Raw genomic sequence first — 15,189 nt, 5'->3', positions numbered from 1 at the left:
ACTTTGCCGCAGTAAATGTACATTAGGCAGTCAGCAAGTGGTTAATAGAAACTATACAGATAATACAAGGCATTGCAGTGCCTGCTGCACAATTTATTGATTAATTTGTCATTTCAGTCAATCCAAGTCTTTCAAAAACGCTATGGGGGGAATTCAATAAAACCATTACGGCACTTTTCTTACATTAATCCCTCTTGTTAATGTATTGTGCCAAATTGATGCGACACTTTTGGTTCTAACAGCGACTCATGCTCCAAATTCAGGTAGTTCTAAAATGCGCCACTTTGCATTGTGGTGCATTAAATGTGCCAAATTCAAACTAAAATACCAACAGTTTGTATCTTACGAAAGAGGAACTAATTAAGTCCAACTCTCTTTTGATGTACAGAGGGAAACTGGTGCACACAGATTTTGCGCAAGTATCTAACATGCATTCTAAAAGTGATGAAACATGTGCCAAGTTCAAGTAAAGGTTCTAGACAGGTACTTGAATACGATGCATTCTCCACAACTTTTAGAACACATGAGAGACATTTATGCAAAATCTGTCCTTACAAATTACCAGGGAATGAATCTAGGAAGCATTTTAATAAATATGCCATGGACAGGCCATACACGATGCAAATTTCTTTCCTGCAACCACAGGTTGCGGGAACAGACGGGGGAAGCCACCCCCTCTGGGAGAAGACAATGATTGTCCCTAGCAGCTAAAGAAGCCCCTAGCGATAATTGCAAGAGCATCCGGCTGCCTGGTTGTACCCAAGTTGATCGATCGATCAATTTGGTACAATTAGCCTGCCCATTAACGATTCGACTCTCGGCCGGTTCAGCTCAAACCATGTATGGCCGGCCTTAGTATGAGCAAACAAATGATAAGAAATCATGGTTATGACTAAGCACTCCTATGTGTGAAACACGTTAACTGTAACCTATCCTGTGCTATAGGAAAGTGAAGAAAGGGTAAGCATGTGCTGCTGGGACCAGGGGAAGCTAAGTGACCCTGTTTTTTTTGTTTTGTTTTTTACCTACATGTGGAAGGCACAGGCTCACCCTAATATTTCATAAAAACATTGCAAAAACAATTGTATTAACCACTTCAATACTGGACACTTTCACTCTCTTCCTGACCAGGCCGATTTTCAGCTTTCAGCGCTGTCGCACTTTAAATGACAATTGCACAGTCATGCAACGCTGTACCCAAACTAAGTTTATACCATTTTTTGAGACAGATAGAGCTTTCTTTTGGTGGTATTTAATCACCACTCGGTTTTTTATCTTTTGCTAAAAAAAATGTAAAAAGACAGAAAATTTAAAAAAAAAATGTTTTTCGTCGTTTCTGTTATAAAATTTTGTAAATAAATATGCTTTTTCCTTCACTGATTTACACTGACAGGCACTGAAAAGGCAGCACTAATAAGGTGGCACTGGTGGGCACTGATGAGGAGGCACTAATATGCAGCACTGTAGGGCACTGATCGGCGGCACTGATATGCAGCACTGATGGGGGACACTAATGGGAGGCACTGATAGGCAGCACTGATGGGCACTGATAAATGGCACAGATATGCAGCACCGAAGGGGGGCACTGATGGGCTCTGATAGATGGCACTAATGGGCACTGATTGGCAGCCTTTATGGGCACGTATAGGTGGCAATGATGTGCACTGATAGGTGGCACTGATGAGGAGGCACTGACAGGCATCACTGATAGGCACTGAAAGGCATCACGGATTAGCATCACTGGCGGGCACTGGTAGGCATCACTGGTGAGCATCGCTGATGGGGCTGCACTGATAATCACTGTACTGATTATCAGTGCATATCCCCCCTCCACTTCTCGTCTCTCCTCTACTCTACATCATGAATATAGGAATGCCGATAACCAGCTCTTTCTAATTACGCTGTGATTAGCTGTGATTGGACACAGCTTATCACATGGCAAAAAGCCTATGTCATAGCCTCTTTACTGTGATCGGATATGCGGTGTGTTAGAGCGACACGCCTCACTACTGATCGTCGTGCTGCGCGCCCCCAGGGGTGCTCACGAGCGGCTTATTCTGAAGGATGTCATTTGAGCCACTAAAGGAGTTGACACTAAAGTATAGCCAAGATTCAATAAAGGAGTGTGGAAAATAAAAACCTCTCTAATAAAACCATAATTTGAATGATTCACTTGAAACATGAAAATTCCATAAATGATTGGAGCTTCTCTGTATTCAGCCGTGGCCAAAAGTTTTGAGAATGACACAAATATTAATTTTACCAAAGTCTGCTGCTTCAGTGTTTTTAGATCTTTTTGTCAGATGTTACTATGGTATACTGAAGTATATTTACAAGCATTTCATAAGGGGAAAAGACTTTTATTGAAAATTATATTAAGTTTATGCAAAGAGTCAATATTTGCTCTTTTTCATATGCTGTCAATAAACTTCTGGGCCACATCCTGACTGATGGTAGCCTATTCCTGCATAATCAAAGACTGGAGTTTGTCAGAATTTGAGGGGTTTTTTTTTTAGTTCACTCGCCTTTTGAGGACTCACCACAAGTTTTCAATGGGATTAAGGTCTGGGGAGTTTCCTGGCCATGGACCCAAAATTTCGATGTTTTGTTCCCCAGCACCACCTAGTTATCACTTTTGCCTTATGGCATGGTGCTCCATCATGTTGGAAAAGGCATTGTTCATCACCAATGGATGATGGAGGGTTGGGAGGAGTTGCTCTCGTAGGCTGTTTTTGGACCATTCTTTATTCATGGCTGTGTGCTTAGGCAAAATTGTGCACTCCCTTGGCTGATAAGCAACCCCACACATGACTGGTCTCATAGTGCTTTACATTTGGCATGATACGGGACTGATGGTAGCGCTCACCTTTTCTTCTCCGGCCAAGGTTTTTTTCCTGGATACCCCAAAAGAATCGGAGAGGGGATTCATCAGAGAAAATTACTTTTCCCCAGTCCTAAGCAGTCCAATCCCTGTATCATTTTCAGAAAATCAGTCTGTCCGTGGAGGGAAGTGGCTTCTTTGTTGCCCTTCTTGACACCAGGCCATCCTCCAAAAATTCTCCCCTCACTGTGCGTGCAGATGCACTCACACCTGCCTGCTGCCACTCCTAAGCAAGCTCTGTACTGGTGGTGCCCCAATCCTGCAGCTGAATCAACTGTAAGAGATGGTCCTGGTGCTTGCTGGACTTTCTTGAGCACCCTGAAGCCTTCTTCACAAAAGCTGTAAAAATGTTTTTTTTTTTATTGCTTTAACCTTCCTAGCGGTATTCCCGAGTGTGACTCGGGGTAAGATTTTAGTGCCAAAAGCGGTAACCCCGAGTCACACTCGGGGTAGCGCTAGGAAGATCGCTGGATGCTGGAGGAGGTTTTACTTACCTTTTCTCCGGGATCCAGCGATGTCTGCGAGCGGTGTGCGGCGGCGGAGCTCTCTCCCGATCGTCTGCGAGCCCCGGCTTCCGTCTCCGGCGACGTGACGTCCGCCGGGGGGTGGAACCGGCGGCAAATTCGAATGTAAAATGCACCAAACACACTGATATCGTTCAAAATAAAATAAAATCACATTACATTACCCCCCAGTGCCCTTTCCTGCAGTTTTACTGTACTTTTTATGTAAATATATGTATATATATATATATATATACATATATATACAGTATATATATATATATATATATACGTATATATATATATATATATATATATATATATATATATATATATATATATATATATATATATATATATATATATATATATATATATATATATACACACACACACATATTATGTATATATATATATATATATATATATATATATACATATATATATATATATATATATATATATATATATATATATATATATATATATATATATATACACACGTATATATATATATATATATATATATATACACACGTAATTCTTGTGAATGAGCAGCCCAAACCAACTGTATACATTACATATATATATATATATATATATATATATATATATATATATATATATATATATATATATATATATATATACGTATATATATATATATATATATATATAATGTATGTATACATAATATATGTATACATACATATATATATATATATATATATATATATATATATATATATATATAATATGTATAATAAATGTATACAGTTGGTTTGGGCTACTCATTCACAAGAATTACATGCTTTCAGCACCTAAAATAATGGTACCGCTTTCAGCACCTAAAATCCAAAAGAATCATACCGCCAGGGAGGTTAAGTTCCTTTTCATAGTAAAGAGGGACTTTGAAATTACTTGAAATTCATCTGATCACTCTTAATAACATTCTGGAGCATAGGCATGCAGACAGGGTGTGCCAGGTGCTCACCCTAATCATCCTATGTGGCGCAGATTCCCCCTTTTGTAAAAAATAAATAAATAAATTAATAAAACTAAAAAATAATTTTAAAAAATTAATTTAAAAAAATACAGTCACCATCCACTGCCCTTCTGACACCGTCCACAGCTCTACGGACACTGTCAGTATATAGAAAACACACATTATCAGTCCCTGCGCAGATCCTGGAGATTGATTCTCAAGCTGGGGAATCTTGTAATATGGCCTGTGGTGAAACACATGAATGAAGCGTGGCAGCTCTCCTAACCCTCCATGGGATATGAGGCAAAGAAGCTGTACAAAAAATAAAGGAACAGAGCGCACACTGCCCTAGTGTAACACCATTTATTTGAAATTAATAGAAGCCATAAAAACAGGTACTCACAAACAGATAGGAAGTCATGCATGGAAATAAATATCCCCCGATGATGTTTACAGGGCTCTCTCCTCCTAGCTTCGGTGGCTCAGCTGTTCGTCCTGCACTGATCAGTGAGTATCGTACGGCTAAGCCAACCGCCTCGGATTACTCAAGGAGACTCGATGTGGTGCGCCTATGCACGGTCCAGCCGCCGCCGCACACCATCCAAGAGCCGGATGCTGTAGTCGCTCAGAGAAACTGACAATGCGGTTAAGCAGAGGGAGACTCCCCAATCGGGACCCAGAGCATGACTTGCATGGGGTTGCTAAGGACAACGTTTCGGAGGCGTAGCCTCCTTCTTCAGATCTCAACACCTCTGTGGCGCAGATTCCCCCTTTTGTAAAAAAAATAATAAAAATAAATAAATGAAACTAAAAAATAATTTAAAAAAATTAATTTAAAAAACTACAGTCACCATCCACTGCCCTTCTGACACCGTCCACAGCTCTACGGACACTGTCAGTATATATACACATGCACGCACACATATGTGTTTGAGCTTTGGGGTGCACAACCTAATGCAATAGGCTCTGCACACCTATGTTCTGGAGTATATTCAAATTGGCATCATAAAAACTGAGGCAGCAGACTTTGTGAAAAATATTATTTGTGTCACTCTCAAAACTTTTGGCCACGGCTGTAGTAACAAGGAGAAGTTCTTTTCTCTGACAACTCCTTTGTAAACAAGAGGGTGACTGTCACAGCAGTACATTTTCCTGGGTTAACTGGTTTTCAAGTAGTAATTGAAGAACTATTGTATTTTTGTTGTGTTATAATATTATATTTAGATAGGAATACAAGTGAAAAATGTGTCCTGAGAAAACCTCAGAACTATTGGCGCTTTTCCACTGCATAGAACCGTACCGGTTCGGCACGCTTTTGTGCTTTTCCACTGCTGGTACCGCATGGTATAGGGTCGGAACAGTTCGGTACGGTACGGTATAGGTTTGCTTTTCCACTGCATGGAACTGAACGGTACGTTACGGTACGGCTCTGAAAAAACAGTACCTACTCGATTGTGGTTCCAACAGGTACCAAACTGGTACCATATCCCACAATCCTTTGCATGCAGTCACTACTAGCCACTGATTGGTCAGAGAATCCCACCCACCCCGTTGTTATCCCACCCACTTAACTTTAGTACTACTTTAGTGGAAAAGCAAACCTATACCGTACCGTACCGTACCGTTCTGACACTATACCATGCGGTACCAGCAGTGGAAAAGCAAACCGGGCCAAGCAGGGCCGAGTAGAGCCGAGCCGGTACGAGCCGGTACTTGCAGTGGAAAAGTGCCATATGTCTCTTATAATCATGGGATTCTAGTTTTGCTGGGAACCTCATTTAATGAATAGTTTGAGTTTATTTCTTGAAAATTCCCAATACAGCTGTTTATAGTGCAGAGTGTTGAGAAGCTATGCTGTGGTATATGGAACTGATGTAAATGTAGTGTGGCTTAAAAAGAAAAGCACTAGAAATTGAAGCAGAAACAGGAAACAGGTGGCCGCACTCATCCAGTGTTAATAACTCAATTTATAGGCACGGGAACTAGGTGGCACTTTGGAGTTCTCATTTGAGATAGTGATTTATGACCATGTTATTAGTAGCTAAATATTACCTTGAACACATATATTCTAAGACAACACACATCAGCAATCCCATTATTTTCAATACATTAGTACTGTATTTTATATTTGCTAGTTCATAAGTATCTAATACTAATCTAAACCTGTGTGATTTTATGTATTTAAATACATTGCCATTGATTTACTAAAGGAGTAGAGAATGTTCTTTTCACAAAGAGAAAACCCAATCATGTACAAGGGAAATATAGAAAACAGGATTTTTGCTAGCAAAATAATGGATGAATGAAGTGAACAGAGGTTCACCTTTTTTTTATTACAGTATATTTAACCACTTGCTGACCGCCGCACGACTATTTACTGCGGCGGTCAGCCCCTCACAGGCAGAGTGACGTAGGTCTACGTCGCTAGCCTGTGAGGGTCTAGGGAGCGAGCACGCGCCGCCGGAGGCGCGCTCCCGCTCCCGAGTGGTCACGGACCCCCCCGCGCGTGTGACCAGTGGACCCGATGTCCGCCGGTCACTCGGCGACCGTCGGGGGAGAGGGAGAAAGGCGGGCGGCTGATGTAAACAAGCCGCCTGTCATTCTCCCCGGTGTATGAATGATGATCATACGGTTCTACTATGTAGAACCGTTGATCACTGTTCATACATCTCAAGCCACAGCCAATCACAGTTAGAATCACGCCCCTAGGGACACACATAGCCCCTCCCTCTCAAAAAAAGTTAACCCCTTCACTGCCAGTGTCATTTTACAGTAACAGTGCATATGTATAGCACTGATTACTGTAGAAATGTCACTGGTAACCCCAAAAGTGTCAAAAATGTCAGTCAAGGGTCCGATCTGTCCGCCGCAATGTCGCAGTACCGCAAAAAAAATCGCAGATCACTGCCATTACGCGTTAAAAAAAAAACAACAAAAATTACAAAAATCTTTCCCTTTGTTAGTAAACGCGATAACTTTTGCGCAAACCAATCAAAATACGCTTTTTGCGATTTTTTTTACCAAACATATGTAGCATAAAACAAATTGGCTGAAAATGTTAAAAAATTTTGATTTTTACTTTTTTTTGGGGGGGGAATTTCATATAAAAAAAATGTGAAAAATATTGTTATTTTTGCAAAATTGACGCTCTTTTTTTGTTTATAGCGCATGATCAAAAAATGGCACAGGTGATCAAATACCACCAAAAGAAAGCTCTGTTTGTGGGAAAAAAAGGACACCAAATTCGTTTAGGTACAGCGTCGCACGACCGCGCAATTGTCCGTTAAATTCACGCAGTGCCGAATCGCAAAATACCCCCTGGTCTTTTAGCAGCCAAATCCTCCGGGGCTTAAGTGGTTAAACCCCAAAAAATAAAAATATAATATATTGCAGCTTACCGGCCTTTAGATGTGGTGGCTGTATTAGTTTTCTTGTTAGTCTAAATACACTTTCTGCAAGTACAGAAAATACCAGTTATCCTGCCTGCCTTGTTATGTCCCATGCACTGAAATAAAAACACTAAACTTTTATTAGCCTTCCCAGTTCTCTTCTGTAACCTACAGACCCTAGAGATGGTGTTCAGGTTGTACGGCAGTGCAGGGTTTGCAACTGTCTGTTCTTTGCTTGCGGACTGGCTAAACATTTTAGCCTGTTCACCCACCTGAACCTCCTGCTGCAGGCAGCAAGAACTCTTTCATTTATTGGCAGTAATATTACTACCAGTAAACGAGAACTTACTGCTGTGCAGGCTGCTAACGTCATTGGTTGCTAAAAAGCTAGAGGCTGCCCAGCCTTATTGGTTGCTAAGATGCAGGCAGCTGCCAGTATTCTAGTAGCCACTATCCTGCTGCTTTCTGGCTTGTGAACAAGCTTGCAGCTATCCTTGATGTAGTCAACAACATATGTTCATGAACCAACTTTGGGCAAAGCTGTCAGCCAGCCCCTTTGTGTTCATTCACTTGAGAGTCAGTGGATGTCAGCTGTGACAAGGAATCCTTTAGGAGAAGATCATCTTGGCTGGTTGGAGGGTCTTCTTTCAACCAGTTGTTCATTGTGAGTGATGATGGATCTGCATTGCTGGACAATGTGATTTGATCTCAGCAAGGTACGTATGTTAAGGGCTTGTGGCCTTTTTTTGTTTGAGGGGTACACACTTTCCTGACCAGATAGGCTGCAGGCTCAGACAAAAATCTGCATTTTTTTTTTGCTTGGGGCTCCACTTTAAAAACCATACCAGATGGTTTTGGCATGGAATTTGGGGGTACCCCACACTTTTTTGGTGTTTCTTTCATGGAAGTTATTATCCTTAAAGTGATACTGAAGTCTCGTATTTTTTTTCTTTTAAAATAACAAATATGTTATACTTACCTGCTCTGTGCAGTGGTTTTGCACAGAGCAGCCTGGATCCTCCTCATCTTGGGTCCCTCATTGGCATTTCTGGCCCCTCCCTCACAGCAAACAGCTTGCTATTGGGGCACCCAAGCCGCGCTGCAGCTCTGTGTGTCCATGCAGACACGAAGCCATGGTTCAGACCCGCCCCCTTTCTCTCCTGAATGGCTAACTGACTTTGATTGACAGCAGTGGGAGCCAATGGTGATGCTGCTGTGTCTCAGCCAAGCAAGAGGGAGAGTCCCTGACGGCCGAGGCTCTCGTGCACATCGTTGGACCTACATGGGGCTCAGGCAAGTATTAGGGGAGCTGAGGGGGGCTGCTGCACACATAATTTTTTTTTATCTTAATGCATAGAATGCATTAAGATAAAAAACCTTCTGCCTTTAGAACCATATTAATATCTATAGTATATTAGACCCTTGTAGACCCTCATCATGGATAACAATCTAGTATAGATTTTTTGAGGGAACCCCATGCTGGTATGTTTTTTCATTCTGGAGTCTTCCTTCTAGGATATAGGTTTGGTATAGATCAGTGATGGTGAACCTTGGCACCCCAGATGTTTTGGAACTACATTTCCCATGATGCTCATGCACTCTGCAGTGTAGTTGAACATCATGGGAAATGTAGTTCCAAAACATCTGGGGTGCCAAGGTTCGCCATCACTGGTATAGATGAAGGGAACCCCCTGGCTGCTTTGTTTACAAATGGGACATGTCATTTAGCAGTCAACAATTTAAATTGTAATGTATTTTTATTTGTTTTTGGAAATGTCACTTTTCCTTGTGTACATTCTTCAGGCGCGTCCCTTCACAGGTATGTAAGCATACGTGTCTTTATGCATCTAAACACATCTGTACACAAGTATTTTATTGATCGTTACACAGAAACTTTTCTCCTAGAAAACATGTGTAGTAACATCAATAAAATTTTTACGGCTGTGTGAATAAGGCATTAGACCTAAACAAGCATTTAACACTTGCAATGTAGGGAATTCCCACTGCAAGGGAGGATTTTTACTTGGAGTTGAGTTTTAATAATTCATATCTATATTATGTTCACATCAATATAAGGTATGGATGCATGGCCGTATGAAATTAGCTGGAATATTTTTTTTATTATGTGCCAGGAAGAGAACCAGGAGAATAAATTGTGATAATCCTTACCAAGCAATGAGGAGCCATTATGTACTAAACTGCCGAAAACGATCCTTCAATTGGCTGCAAATTGCTCTTTGAATTAAGGCTAGGATGTGTCTGTAGTCATCAACTGTAAGCAGCTTATTAGTAGGAAATGAATTACAAAATCTTAGCGCATCGAATACTGATTAGTATAAAAGCAGCCTAAGACCCAGGCTTTCAAAGTATTCAATGTATGCTATTGTTTATTTACATATAATATTCTGAGTTTCCACTGACAGACAGCAGTTATTATATCATCAATATATATAATCAAGTTTTTGGTAATTATTATTACCAATATCGAAAAAACATCAAAACAGAAAAGTTTTGTAATTTTCATTGAAAATGAGCATGCTGTTTATGCAGCTTCAGTCACAATTAATTATATGGTTGTGAGTAATAGCAGCGTCCTCTCCCCGCCCAAAGCATTTTCGTCAGAGCAATTTAATCTGCATCAAACCACTGCTGAACTTTCACCTACTTTCCTTCAGTTAGTGTAGAGCAAGGAGTGTATCCAGAGTTACTGGAAATGTGGGTTACACACAAGATCTATATTTGGGTGTCTATCATATATCACAAAAATATTTTACATTATTTATCTTACATGTTGATCTTGCTTTAAAATTTTGAGTACCAACTATGTGAAATTCGATTTATTATATTCTAAAAGAGCCTAGAGATAAACATACCCATAAGTGCTAATGTAAACTACATTGAAAAAGGAATACTGTTACTATATAGCCTAAGGGCCGGTTCACATTCCTGCGAGTGCGGCGATCGCATGTAATTCGGAGCGCACTGCTCCTTCATTACATGCGATCGAAAGGTGCGGATGCGAATTCAGCCATACACTTTGTATGGCTGAATTCGCACTGTACCCGCACCAAACACGCACAGGACCCTTTTTTCCAGCCGCATCAGGATCGGATCGCACAGTGGTTCCCACTTGTGCGATCCGATCCTGTGCGAACTGTCAGATCGCACTGCGATATGCGATCAAACTGGGGGTGTCGTTAACATTTCATTGACACCCCCTGCGTATCGCATATGGCAGTGTGAACTGCCAGGGGTGCGTTTGCGATGCGGGAACAAGCTGCGAATTCGCAGCCTTCCCGCATCGCACAAGTGTGAACCGGCACTAAAGCTGACCATTAATTTTTAACCAGGAAATTGACTGGTCTGAGCACTGTAAAAAAAAAATAGCTACAAGAAATTAAAATCTCTCACATTTCATTACTTTCCCCTAGCTTGGTTTCAGAGATGACATAACATGAAAATACAAAAATATTCACAACAATTTAAAGTGAACCTGTCCTAAAGAAAAGCTGGCTTCCTTCTGAAATATGCTAGCTGATGACCCACTAGATTTCATACTGTGGTGTTGATTTACTAAAGGCAAATAGACTGCACACTTTGCAAAGAGCAGTTACACTCTGCAAGCACAGCTTGCTCAAGAGCTTATTAAATGAGGTACAACTACACTTTGAAAAAAGTACCCAATCACGTGCAAGAAAAATAAAAAAACAACATGTCTGCTTGCACATGATTGGATGATGGCAGTCAGCAGAGTTTTTTCACATTTACTAAGTTATGGAGCAACTGCTCTTGCAGAGTGCAACCGCACTTTGCAAAGTGCACAGTCTATTTGCCTTTAGTAAATCAATCCCTGTAAGTCACTGAGCCTGATAAAGTATACATATAAGGCTCCTTTCACACGGGCGGTGCACCCGGGGGAGTCCGTTTTGCTCAGCGGGGATGGATCCGCTGATCTCCCCTGAGCAGGAGGATGACAGCTCCGTCTCCGCTCTGTGTGCAGAGACAGAGTTGTCAGAGCCCCGCTCTCCTCTATGGGAGATCAGATGAGAACAAACCGCCTGTCCATTTTCATCCGATCTTATCATATCCGATCCTCCAGACGGATGGAAAATAGGATTTCCATCCATCCGGATTTCACGGACAGGATCGGATTGGATAGAAGCGGGTGTCAGCGGAGATGTCTCCATAGGGGTGCATAGAGCATCCGATCTGGTCCGCCTGAAAAGCTGACTGGCGGACCGGATCGGAAAGCCCCTGTGTGAAAGGAGCTTAAAGAAAATCAGAGAACAATCAGAAGTCTATATCTGCATGCTTGTTCCAGGTTAGTGATTCAAAGTTCTGAGGGCAAATTCATACATAGTGTTGTGACAGGCATTTTGCTGTATTTTAAAAAGCCTGTTGCCCCAAGAACACACAAAATAATTGCTTTTTGTTTGTCCTTTTTACACTGCAAAACAGCCCGGAGCTGCACAGAAATGCTGCATTTTATCGCAGGGGGTGAACACAAAAGAAGGGCAACTTGTATTTTTAAAATAAGAGCTCAGCAATATACAGCCTCCTTGTTTCTCTAATGGCAGGTTTCATTTAAGACCCCCTTTCACTTGGGGTGGATCAGCTTATCTCAGCAGGGGAATCTGCCTGCTGACCCCCTGCAGGGCAGAGCAGAGCGGGCGGATGACAGGTCCATGTTTGCTCAGTTTATGCAGAGTGGACATGGACTCAGCCCACTATGCTCTATGGGTGGTCCAGAGTCAACAGACCAGCTGTCCATTTACACTCGATTGCCCTCCAGTCCGATCCACTTAGATGGAAGAGTACGGATCCCCCTCCGTTTTTTTTTTTTTTTTTTCATGGACCAGATTGGATCGGACGTAGGCAGGTGTTAACATACACAAGTCTGTTTACACCCGTCGGTCCATAGGTATACATAAATTGTCCGGTCAGGTCTGCCTGATAACTGACAAGTGGACCTGATCGGATCACCCATATAAAAGGGGTCTAAAGGCTATATTTGCCTTTTATACTGGCCCATGCAAACAAGGGGCCCCAGTAATTTAAAATTCACATTGGGAGAGCTTTGTAAAAATATTTTTTAACACAAATTTCATAACTGTAGGCCTTTTCTGTCACCCATGAAGCTTGCCCTAAATGCTCCCAATGTGTACATTCCTACATCCTGGCCTATTTCCAGGACATGGGCTACAACAAAAGAAAGAAACTCAGTAGTCATTTTGTTGTAGCCCAGAGTATGAGATGGAAACCTTCTACAGCAGTGTGTGAACCCTGGTGGGGGCGTGTAACTGGAGAGTCTTTGCTGCGTTGGGAGAGAGCACATTGCAAATGTGCAGCTTTTGAATTAACAGCTTTTAAACCAGGGAAACATATTTACCGTACAGTATATCCAGTAAGCCAAACATGCACAATACATAGTTGAAGGTAAATTTAAAGGAACTTTTGGTCGTTGTTTCCCATGCAGCCAGCTAAAGGGCACTTTCACACAGGCATTGAAAATAGGCGGTTGGGTCTTGTTATTACCACTTCCTGACCACCTATCAATGCCAGGTTATATTGTTAAAGTAGGGAGCAGATGGAGGTGTTCGCATTAGCGTTGCCTTGCATTATGTTGAGGCAAAATTAACGCTGCCTGCGGAGTTCAGCAGGCTTTGATGCTTCAAAACCACCTCTATTCACTTCTATTGAAACATATCACAGGCATGCCAAAAAGCACTGTAAAGCACCTATGGTGTATAGAGTGCATTTAAGGTGCAGCTGCAAAAATATCTCACAGGGCATTTGAGGAGCGTTGCCTGGCACAACGTGATCATCTGTGAACACAACCAAAATGCTCATTAATGCCAAAGGTGTGGTAATGAACGTTAAGACTACAATAGAATGCAATGCTTGTGTAAAAGAGCCCTTAAGCAGACCTCCCATTAACAAGCAAGCAGACCTTCCACTAACAGTGGGTGATGTCCCAATTCTTCCGGCAAGATCCCAGGGAATAATGAGTTTCTAAATCTCCAAAAATGTACTAACTTTTTTTCCCCACAGTTTTTATTTTTTTGCTTTAATGCTGTGACTAGTAGGGTGCAGGGGGACCTGATATATTAAGAGGTCTTTTTTTAGTGCAAGAGGCTCATTAATGCCTGTGCTGTTAAAGTTAAACTATGGCCTCCCATTTGAAAAAAAAAAAATGTGAACTGAGACAGTTAATGATAAGTGCATCTGCACTTACACTTGTCTCTTAGTCCCACTGCAAAGTTCCACAAATACCTGTTGAGCCTGCCAATGAAGTTCATCTATTGCAGCTTCCTCCCATGGTGTGGCAACGATGCTGCACTGCTTCTAAACTTAGAGCACAGTTGCCACCCTCATGTAGACTGTGCCTGCACTACAGTGGGATTATGGCTATCAGCATTGTCACCTCTGTTTCACAAGCCTGCAGCTTGTCAATCAGTACCCGGTCACAACTAGTGCTTTCTAGTTTGGCAGAAATGCCTCTGTTAATGAAACCCCTCAACTGTGGGCTACAGTGTCTGGGAGGGGAGAATGTGAGACACAAATGAAGGCCAATTTGGCTCAGTCAGGGGTAATAAATGATGTTTACTTACTTCATGAAGCTAGTACTTCACATAGTAACTGGACTTATTATTTGTCCGGTACTTACTTAGGCAAAGCCTTTACTTATTTATACAGGAGCCTTTAGCTAAACTTTATGTTTTGTATCCCTTAAATCGGTGTTCCAGCCTCACCCCCTCCCCCTCCAAAATTAAAAGTCAGCAGCTACACATACTGTAGCTGCTGACTTTTAATATTAGGACACTTACCTGTCCTGGAGTCCAGCGATGTCGACACAGCAGCCGATGTTTCCATCGGCTGTCGGGTGCTGCCACCACCTTTGCCGGTGAGGGAACCCAGCAGTGAAGCCTTGCTTCTTCACGGGCGGGTCCCTAAAGCGCATTCGCAAACCGCGCTATGCATTCGGATTGGCTCGGTGGCAGGGGAAGGAGGAGGGGCCAAACTTCGGAGGTACAGCGCCGCGGCGCCGTCTCCCGGAAGTAGGGAAGGGTACCTGTCAAAAACAGGTACCCGTTCCCCCCTCCCCCTGAAAGGTGCCAAATGTGGCACCAGAGGGGGGGGAGAAAGCAAATGAGCAGAAGTTCCACTTTTGGGTGGAACTCCCCTTTAAACTATAGGCAAAACTTCTTTTTGTTCATGTTTAATACATATGGGAGGGTCATAACCACTGTCAGATGTGTCCCATTTCAGAGATTTACCTTCACTTCCTGTCCTATAGCCAAAACAGGAAGTGAGAGATTTTAGGGAAATCCCTTGGGGACCCCCTAGTCACCAGAACTGTGTCCCCATTGAAAGATTTCCAATGTATTACTTTTCTGGTGACAACCCAAAATGTGGGATTTTCTTTTACTT

The 15,189-nt window shown here is 42.0% G+C and overlaps 1 protein-coding gene across 1 annotated transcript in view; it reads left to right on the top strand.

The window, feature by feature from the left end:
- Positions 1–15,189, top strand: part of SLC38A4 (solute carrier family 38 member 4) — a 109,551-nt gene that overhangs the window by 76,465 nt on the left and 17,897 nt on the right. The gene's annotated exons all lie outside the window — the stretch shown is intronic.

Source organism: Pelophylax lessonae (assembly GCF_965119305.1).
Source record: "Pelophylax lessonae genome assembly, chromosome: 4".
In the NCBI taxonomy this organism is placed as follows: Eukaryota; Metazoa; Chordata; class Amphibia; order Anura; family Ranidae; genus Pelophylax; species Pelophylax lessonae.
The sequence above is the reverse complement of the archived record's forward strand: the minus strand, read 5'-3'. Positions and strand labels throughout refer to the sequence as shown.